Source organism: Podarcis tiliguerta, assembly GCF_965153285.1.
Source record: "Podarcis tiliguerta genome assembly, chromosome: 11".
Lineage (NCBI taxonomy): Eukaryota > Metazoa > Chordata > Lepidosauria > Squamata > Lacertidae > Podarcis > Podarcis tiliguerta.
This window is the reverse complement of record NC_139544.1, coordinates 14,842,860-14,851,796: the sequence shown is the minus strand read 5'-3', so window position 1 is coordinate 14,851,796 and position 8,937 is coordinate 14,842,860. Positions and strand designations below refer to the sequence as shown.

The following is an 8,937-nucleotide window of genomic DNA, read 5'->3' as shown; positions in this document are numbered from 1 at the left end:
AATTCTGTAACTGGAGCTTAAGACAACAGTAGCATTTGCAGAGGGAGAGCATATCCCTTCTGATATAAATATTGACATGGGGAATGTTGGTATGTCCTTCTTCAGACATACTGAACAAAGCAGGAGTAATAACCATGTGGCATCAACCGGGACTGTTAGCAGCAGCTGTTCCACCCACAATCTGGACTGTATTTTACCCTCGGCAGAGCAACGCAGCATAAGATAGGTATGTTGTGCTTCCTGCTTGTTCAGAGAACACTTGGGAGGCTATCATTAGTATTTTGTGCCATCCTCACATAGATTTAGTCAAGCTGATCCTATTGTCTTGGGGGCTTTTGGCGTCTCGTGTATGAGCCTTTTCTTAAGCTCAGCCAATACACTTATGAATCTTGTTTTGTTGGGTCATCTGGCCAAGGACTGACAACTAGTTTGGGGGATACAGTGCAGAGGTGACTTTTCTAGGCAACAAGTTGTCCACAAGGAGAGAGTGAATTTTGCATCCATCAGCAGCTTAGAATCCTTGGTTGCTGAAAGCTACCTGATACCCCAGGAGAGGATTCTAGACCGCAGTGGGAGAAATCTAACTTGATATGCCCGTCGCTCCCTTCTCTAGCCAAGACCAGAACAGGGAGAAGAAAGTCAGTACTATTTAGGTTTTCTGATTCAAGACAAATGGTACTTCGTGGATCCATCTCAGCATGTTTAACTAAGCATTCAAAAGATACAATGAGGATTGTGAAAATGTCAGCTGAAAACATCAAGTTCTAAAAATGTAGCCCTTTCTGAAGATTAACTTTTTCTTACTGTTAATGGTGGTCTTGATTTTAGACTGCTGCATGCAAGGAAAAACCAACAGTAACCCGAGCTGGAAGGCAGAATACCTAGTAGCAAGTATAAAAATCATACTAACTTGCTGAAATGAGCTTTCTCATCCCTGCATCCGGCCAGCAATGAAAATCGCTTAGAAGTGTTTCAGCCAGAAGAGCTTAATTATGGAATGTGCCTGGCAAACTTTCAGAAATATGGCACCATTAAACAAGAAAAAGAAAAGCAAGTGTTGGTCTGTTTTAATATACAAATATACATAAGATGCCTCATGGTTATGCAATATTTGTTTAGGAATTTGTCCAATATCCAGGGGGGAAAGGTAACACCAGTAACAGGTTATAAGATAAGCCTTTTCCTCACACCATCACAATACATCACAATACAGTGCCTATGTATATTTATGGTGCACAAAAATGAAAAATAAGACATCAATAAGAGAGCAAACATTTTGAATGGCAATGTGTCTGTGAATTATTCTTTATAAAATAATTATAGAAGGGTAGGCCTGAAACAAGATGCTCCTGTTCATAATTCCATTCACTGAGCCATACCCTTTGCCAAGATATTCCATTCCATTTCCCATCAAACTTGACCTTCTCTTCCCCATATCCCTAAACAGTCACTCTGTACTCATTTGCTCGTTTGGAGGTTGGTGGGTTTTTAATAAAAACTCCCTTAGGGTCTCCCCACCCCCACCCCAAGAAACATTGTTTCTTCCATTTGCAATCCTTTAGATTCTTCCTAAACCTGCCGATATGTCCTTCTTGCATGTGGCCAGTGGCAGTTTGGTTACATAAAAAATGGCGCTCACACTCTGAACATTGGAAATAGAGGGAATAATTGTGCTCAATAGCAACCTTCCTGGAGTTAATAGAAAAAAATCCATGCAGGGAAATCTGAATTTCAAATGAGCCCTCAAAAAAGATCAGCGTTATTTGGAGTAGCGATGTATGCATAAAGCAAAAAATAAATAAACAAAATGGCACAATACAAGGAGGAGTCACATGAAACTTAGCTCAAAGTAATCATACACACAGTTGCACTCTCAGTGCAACTTATTTAAATGAGAGGGATTTAAGTACTGTACATGCTTAACTGCTCCACCGACATAAATCAGACTGAAAAGTGCTCACTGATTTCAAGATATAAAGATCACAATCTGGCAGAGTCATTGATTTCAATTAGAACTAAGTACTCATAAGTGAACTGGATTATGACTACGATCCTGTGAATGAAACATGTTTTATCCTATGGCCCAGTTCAGATGTCACATTGCAATCCTAGCTTGGGATACCTTTCATTGTCTGCCTTATTCTTCATCTCCAGGGTTCTTTTACCCACATGTTACCATGATTTCTGCAAACTATGCTTAACATAAACTTAAAAACCTTTATTTGAAAGTGTGCAAGTCATGCTTCAGAGAAGAGCGCTAATGAAAACCGCCAGGTTCACAGCCATGCTTATTTCAATCCTAGTTTGCCCTTGAGCACAGGCTTAAAACCTTCTACAACTCCAACCACCCCACTCAACCTGGAGTTATGATCCACATCAGGGCCCACTGACATGCTGTGAATTTGTAAAAAGCTGGAAATGGAAGTGACATTGGCAAAAGAGGAAGAGGGAGAGTAGGGTAAGAAGCATAAGTCTGCAATACATTCCCAATCCTCCAAACTATGATTCGGATCGTCATCTGAATTAAACCTATAACTTATACAATTGTGTGTTACACACACATACATTGTTTTATGTATATATGTATGTGTGTGTACTGGATATTCAGTGCTTCAATTATTTTTAAGCTGTACATAAGCAATAATTAATATAACCAAGATATAGACACACCTAGCTTTATAATAATTGTATAGTCACCCACCCACCTACCCTGTGACAAGCACACAAGTCCTATATCTTCAGTATGACATAAGATAATCAAATAAATCAGAAAACACCACTCATTTCCTTAAACCATTCATTAGACGCCACACCTACAGTTCTAAAGTGGTTATTCAAAATTATAGTGTACAGGTCTTCCAGTTCTTTGCCATTTCCTCTCTACAAAATATTAACTGCATAAATTTAGGCTAAATCATGTCTTGCTTCCACCGTTCTCATGGCCATTATACAGGTGTTGTAAATTTTGTAATTCATTGTTTTACTGTCTCATGTTGCAGCAGAGGTAAGACTACTATGCTGCTTAATGACAGCAGCAGGAATTTTGCATTTCTTTGCTTTCTTGATATTTAAGTAAAAAGGTAAAGGTACCCCTGCCCGTACGGGCCAGTCGTGTCCGACTCTGGGGTTGTGCGCCCATCTCGCTTAAGAGGCCGGTGGCCAGCGCTGTCCGAAGACACTTCCGGGTCACGTGGCCAGCGTGACAAGCTGCATCTGGCGAGCCAGCACAGCACACGGAAACGCCATTTACCTTCCCGCTAGTAAGCGGTCCCTATTTATCTACTTGCACCCGGGGTGCTTTCGAACTGCTAGGTTGGCAGGCGCTGGGACCGAGCAACGGGAGCGCACCCCGTCGCAGGGATTCAAACCGCTGACGTGACAATCGGCAAGTCCTAGGCGCTGAGGTTTTACCCACAGTGCCACCCGCGTCCCTTCTTGATATTTACCTTCTCCTAATTGCATCACTTATGTGGCGTTAATAGCATTCCTGCTACTAAATTTTATGGTTTTACAAAGGACTGGTATAAATGACACCATTTTGAGATAATACATTATCTCATTAATCCATTATCTGTATTAAGTATTATTCCGCATAGAAACAGGCTATCAGTTGAGACATTCTTTACACCTCAGTCTCTCATTCTTATCACAAATACTCTCTAGCTAGGTTGTCTAGTGATGCTGAATTTCTCCACGATCAGCAGCCAAGCAATTACTAAAGCACAAGGTTATCCAGCAATTCCCTTCCTATGCCAAGGATGTCTCCAATGTCTATTCACAAGCCCCTTCTTAATGGTAAGGAAAACCTTCCTAATTGCAGGTCCAGCCAAGATTACTGCTTTCCTACTTGAGGGTTTAGAAATAAATTCTTCATTACTTGTCCCTTATTTAATCAACTTTAGTTTGGGGTGGTGGGAGATGTTGAATTTCCGGTTTCTTCCAAAAGAACATATTAAAGGAAACAAGGAGGTGGGGGATAACAGAAAGGCCACTGAATCTTGTTGTGAGCATTCCCTTGTTGCGAGTGCTTTTTGGCATCTTTTTACCCAAACCTGAAGTGGCACCCATAGAAGCTGCCACGTGAAACTCTGGCTATATGTGCAGTTCATGCGCATTCACATGTGTCCCTTTGTTGGATCGTGGCCAAACACTCTGGGAGCTATCCAACTAAGTCCTACTTAAAAGGATACCCTACGAAATCAGTAGATCAAATCTGAGCTTGACTAATGTTGGATATCACCCTCTGGCTTTACTGCAAAGCAGTTCCTAACTCTGAATAGAATTATTTAGTGTATCTCTTGGGCAGGAGAAGATAAGACTGCTTTATATTTCAGACCCTATAAAATAATATGTTCCACCTTCTACAATTCTCCATTGTTCCATTCCCATTTATATTTATATTACATGTCATTACTTGTGTTATTCTTTATTTACACGATGAAATCCGTAATTTATTACCATAAAATATCAGCCGTGCTCTATTAGGGAAAGTATTTAATAAACAGTTTCAGTTAGATACATTATGCATCAAAATATTATGACTAATTGTTACGGACTATTTTTATGTACAGCCAAATGAATGCTCCATTTCACTTTCAGGGATACTTTTCCCAACACAATGTGCCTGATTACACATAGCATGAAGATAGTAATTTGATTACCCTGCAGTGTTAAGAGCTAAATCTTACTAAAACTAAAACAACAGCATAACGGTTTGGGCTATTGTGCTGAAAGATAATGGGAGTGGTTGGGAGGTCATGATGGCAGAAAGGATTTGGGGCACATTCTCAGTTTCTATAGGGAGCATAGCTGCGCAAGAACCAGCCAAACAACTCCGATGTTAGAAATAGAGATAGAAAAGCTATCTGCCACATGGCTGCTGGAACCGAGGTTATGAGCACTAAAAGAGAATGGCTAGTCGTCTCCCTCTCAGTTTAGCGGCATTTTCTATTATTATTATTAATTATTTTAACACATGAACTAATACACAATTCACACCAGTGACACAGTGTTAACGTCACATTTTTAATAGCAATTCTTAATTAGACACCACAAACATAAATGAGGCACAGCCCCTGCAATAGTGGCCCAAACCGTAAGTCATTTGAATAAGTAATATTTACAAATATGTGGGTGTGTGTTATTTAAAATATTGTGCTAGATTTGAACTTACATGTTTGGGGTGGGGAGGGGAGGCAAAGTAGCACTTTGGAAGGCAGCAGCCAGCGATCTTCTCCTGCAAGATTAAAATCTTGAATCTCAAGTCTCTGTGCATGGCACCAAGATTTCTCAAATCAGACTATTCCTACTCGCAAAGTGTGCCTGGATGATTTTGAGCGCTGGCTGAGACTTGCTGCTTTTGGAGTGGCAGTAATTATTTGAATTATGATACCCCAGGCAGCAGCCTAGTCCTTATGTATGATTGAACCTTACTGTCTACATTAAAACCTAAACCAGGAAGAAGAGTTTGGATTTGATATCCTGCCTTTCACTCCCTTTAAGGAGTCTCAAAGCGGCTAACATTCTCCTTTCCCTTCCTCCCCCACAACAAACACTCTGTGAGGTGAGTGGGGCTGAGAGACTTCAGAGAAGTGTGACTGGCCCAAGGTCACCCAGCAGCTGCACGTGCAGGAGCGGAGACGCGAACCCGGTTCCCCAGATTACAAATCTACTGCTCTTAACCACTACACCACACTGGAAGGGGAGACCTCAGGCGCAGGGGCCAAATGCAGCCCTCCATAACTCTCTGTCTGGTCCCTGGGATTCTCCCTAGGCATCACACACCCCTAGGCTTTACACCCTCCTTGAACGAATCATAGAGAGTTGGAAGGGACCCAAGGGTCATCTAGTCCAACCCCCTGCAATGCAGGAATCTCAGCTAAAACATCCATGTCAGATGGCCATCCAACCTCTGTTTAAAATCCTCCAAGGAAGGAGAGTCCACCACCTATCGTGGGAGTCCGTTCCATTCCCAAACAGCTCTTACTGTCAAAAGGTTTTTCCAAACATTTAGTCAGAATCTCCTTTCTTGTAAATTGAAATCATTGCTCATTGAATTGTAGAGTTGGAAGGGACCATAAGGGTCATCTAGTCCAACCCCCTGCAATGCAGAAATCTTTTCCCCAAACATGGGACTCGAACCTAGAGATTAAGAGTCTCACACTGAATGCTTTTGTGTGTGTCATCAAACTGTGACAATGCCTCTCGCTTGCCTGGATGAAAAGTGTGGAGTGCATTTGTGCAGAAACATCTGGCCTTGTGCAGCTGGAATGCAATCTACTGTACAGAGGCAAGAGTCCTACCCACTGTTCTGCTCATTCTGCATGACCACATCCGCTTTCGCCTCTGGCCCTGCCCATCCCTGGCCTGCGGGCCGCAGCAGATTGCTCACCAGAGAATAGGGCTGCCAGGCTGAAAAGAGATCCCCATGCATTGCCAACCTTTATTTGGTAAGGGAGTCGGAGAAAGCCATTGAAAAGCTTTGACACGAGAATAACTACTAATAGAATAATATATGTGATTGTTATTTATATTACCTGGCTGAATAATTACCAGATGAATAATTAACTCAAGCCAGTTTGTCCATGACATAAAAAAAATGTGCAGCAACCCATGAAGGCAGAACAATATAGGCAAACACCCATGGCAGCACGGCACGTGCAAACAAATGCAGAGGCATGTCACACAAAACTGCGCTAATAATAATAATAACAACAACAACAACAACAACAACTTATTTGTACCCTGCCCATCTGGCTGGGTTTCCCCAGCGACTCTGGGCGGCTTCCACAAAGACCAAAAATACACTAAGATGTCACACATTAAAAACTTCCCTGACAGTGGTACCTCGCAAGACGAATGCCTCGGAAGACGAAAAACCCGCAAGACGAAAGAGTTTTTTGTTTTCTGAGTTGCTTTGCGAGACGGATTTCCCTATGGGCTTGCTTTGCAAGACGAAACGTCTTGCGCCTTTTTTTTAAACCATCAATGCATTCCTATGGGAAACCGTCAATACACAGTGGTGCTTCGCAAGATGAAAAAACTTGCATAACGAAAAAACTCGCAGAACGAATTAATTTCGTCTACAGCGAGGCACCACTGTAGTTGTTTATCTCTTTGACATCTGATGGGAGGGTGTTCCACAGGGCGGGCGCCATTACCGAGAAGGCCCTCTGCCTGGTTCCCTGTAGCTTTGCTTCTCGCAATGAGGGAACCGCCAGAAGGCCCTCAGCGCTGGACCTCAGCGTCCGGGCAGAACGATGCGGGTGGAGATATGCAATACCACATCACATGCAAACACAAAGGAAACCCTGGGAGCATGCAAAGGGCAAAGAAACGATACGAAAGCATGCAGCAAGACATCTTCTCGCTCTGGGGATGGCCATTTTAATTTGGGGAAACAAGCTCCACCTCGGAACTGCTGCAGCCTGCCAAACTAGACACGGTTTCCACAACTTCAATCAAATGGCTTGTTTTAAACGGGAAGTCTGAAATGCCACACAAAATAACAGGTCTTCATAAAACAAGCTGAGGGGACATCCTTGTAATCTCCTTGAAAGGTTGACCGAATCTGAACCACCAATGGGACAAAGCATAAGATATGCTAGGGTGGGTAGGCGAGACGCAAAAATGGTTGCTGGCGTCAGGCACATGTACCTCTGTTAAACTTTTTAACTATTTCCTCAAACTTTTTAGATTTAAGTTGACCCTGTTCTTCTTTCAATAACTCTTTATAGGTAGCTCATTTCCCCTCCATGTTCTTTTTCTTTACCAAGATGGCCTCTAATGGTGAGAGCCACCACGGTGTTTTAGGTTCCAAGAGGATTTTATATCTTTCCCATACCTTGTATAAGGGTTTTCAGATAATATGATTTAAGAGTCTTCTGTGGACTTTTACCTTATTACAACATAGATATGAGTGCCAACTGTAACGGTTGTCCCATCCTTCAAGATCAAGTATATCTGTATAATTTAGTACCATCCATTCTTTAATCCAGCACAGACATGTGGCTTCAAAGTACAACTTGAGGTTCGGCATGGCAAAACCACCCCTTTCCTTTACCTTCATTAGTAATTTATACATGTACCTCTGTTCAACTTTTTAACTATTAATCATCTTTCTGGAGAACTTATTTTGAAAAACGATCATCAGATCATGCCCTTTACAAGATAGATTCTTCCCATGCTGAATTTCCTGTCTTTAATGGCTTGCTCTGCAGGTGCTACTAAGCCAAACAACAGTTTAGTGCGCTTCTGGAGAGGAGACTGCAGCTTTGCTCCCACCCCCGCCAGTCCTGTTGCTGCAAGCTAAGTCATGGTTTGGCTTAGCATGTCCCCATCTGTCCCGGGGATTGTTGTTGTTGTCTGTCTCCCCCAGACAAACCAACAATCCTTGGTTACAGCTCGTGGTGTCTGAAACAAGACAAAGCACAAGTTCAGACAACAAACTATGGCTTGCTCACAGCAATGCGGCAGCAGGACCAAAGAAAGGAACATGCGCACTCTTACATTTGCACCGGGTAATAGTACAATAAATAGGATTTTAATGCTTTATCGTAGACAGTCATACCTTGGTTTTTGAACAGCTTAGTTCTCGAATGTTTTGGTTCCCTAACATCGCAAACCCGGAAGTGAATATTCCAGGTTGTGCACTATTTTTGGAAGCTGAACGTCCAATGGGGCTTCCGATTGGCTGCAGGAGTTTCCTGCAGCCAACCGGAAGCTGCGCTTTGGTTTCTGAATGTTTTGGAAGTCAAATGGACTTCTGGAGTGGATTCCATTCGGCTTCCAAGGTACGACTATATACCAATAGTGAACACAGGGGATGACACCACCCCAAAATAAGGGAGTGTTAGCACATGCTTGTGGGACTCTTTACGGTAGATATGATTGGCAGAAATATAAATATAATGTTTTAGGCAGTCAGTATCTCCCCCC

The 8,937-nt window shown here is 42.4% G+C and overlaps 1 long non-coding RNA gene across 1 annotated transcript; it reads right to left on the bottom strand.

The window, feature by feature from the left end:
* Positions 1-5,011: 5,011 nt before the first annotated feature.
* Positions 5,012-6,792, bottom strand: LOC310660129. Its single transcript, XR_014503221.1, has 2 exons — positions 5,689-6,792; positions 5,012-5,448 (listed from the first exon to the last, which is right to left on the bottom strand). It is a non-coding gene; the product is annotated as an uncharacterized lncRNA (long non-coding RNA).
* Between the last annotated feature and the right edge of the window lie 2,145 nt (positions 6,793-8,937).